Below are 808 nucleotides of genomic sequence, written 5' to 3'. Positions count from 1 at the left end.
TGAGTACGTTCAGTTCTGCTCAGCTGTTTGAAAATCAAATAACGTAAGGGATTTACCAGCACAGTAATTCACTAATTTATCTAAGGGGACGTTCCTAATGTTTAAAATAAGTAGAAACGCTATAACACACTAAAGAGCAAAATAAAGTGGTACACCTGCCTATGATCATGTAGGGCCCCCGCAAGCACAAAAAAGTGTCACAACGGGACGAGGTATGGCCTCGACTAATGTATGATGTAGTGCTGGAGGGAGCTGACACCATGAACCCTAGAGGCACTCCGTCTTCAGGCCACGAGTGGCCTATCGGGACCATCTGACCGCCGTGTCATCCTCAGGAGAGGATGCGGATAGGAGGGATGTGGGGTCAGCAGACCGCTCTCCCAGTCGTTATGATGGTATTCTAGACCGAAGCCGTTACTATTCGGTCGAGTAGCTCCTCAATTGGCATCATGAGGCTGAGTGCACCCCGAAAAATAGCAACAGCGCATGGTGGACTGGATGGTCACCCATCCAAGTGCCGACCACGCCCAACAGCGCTTAACTTCGGTGATCTCACGGGAACCGGTGTATCCACTGCGGCAAGGCCGTTGCCATGTATCCTACAGTGCTGTCCATAAATCCGTAAGAATACGAGGGCGTGGATATCTCTTCCGAACAGCACGCTGCAAGGCATCCCAGATATGCTCAATAATGTTCATGTCTGGGTAGTCTGGTTGCCAGCGGAGGGGTTTAAACTCAGAAGACTGTTCCTGGACACACTCTATAGCATTTCTGGAAGCGTTGAGCGTCGCATTCACCTGCTGGAATG

The 808-nt window shown here is 50.1% G+C and overlaps 1 pseudogene; it reads right to left on the bottom strand.

The window, feature by feature from the left end:
• Positions 1–474: 474 nt before the first annotated feature.
• LOC126093162 (5S ribosomal RNA) lies at positions 475–592 on the bottom strand (annotated as a pseudogene).
• Positions 593–808: the final 216 nt, after the last annotated feature.

This window comes from Schistocerca cancellata, chromosome 7 (genome assembly GCF_023864275.1).
Source record: "Schistocerca cancellata isolate TAMUIC-IGC-003103 chromosome 7, iqSchCanc2.1, whole genome shotgun sequence".
NCBI lineage: Eukaryota > Metazoa > Arthropoda > Insecta > Orthoptera > Acrididae > Schistocerca > Schistocerca cancellata.
The sequence above is the reverse complement of the archived record's forward strand: the minus strand, read 5'-3'. Positions and strand labels throughout refer to the sequence as shown.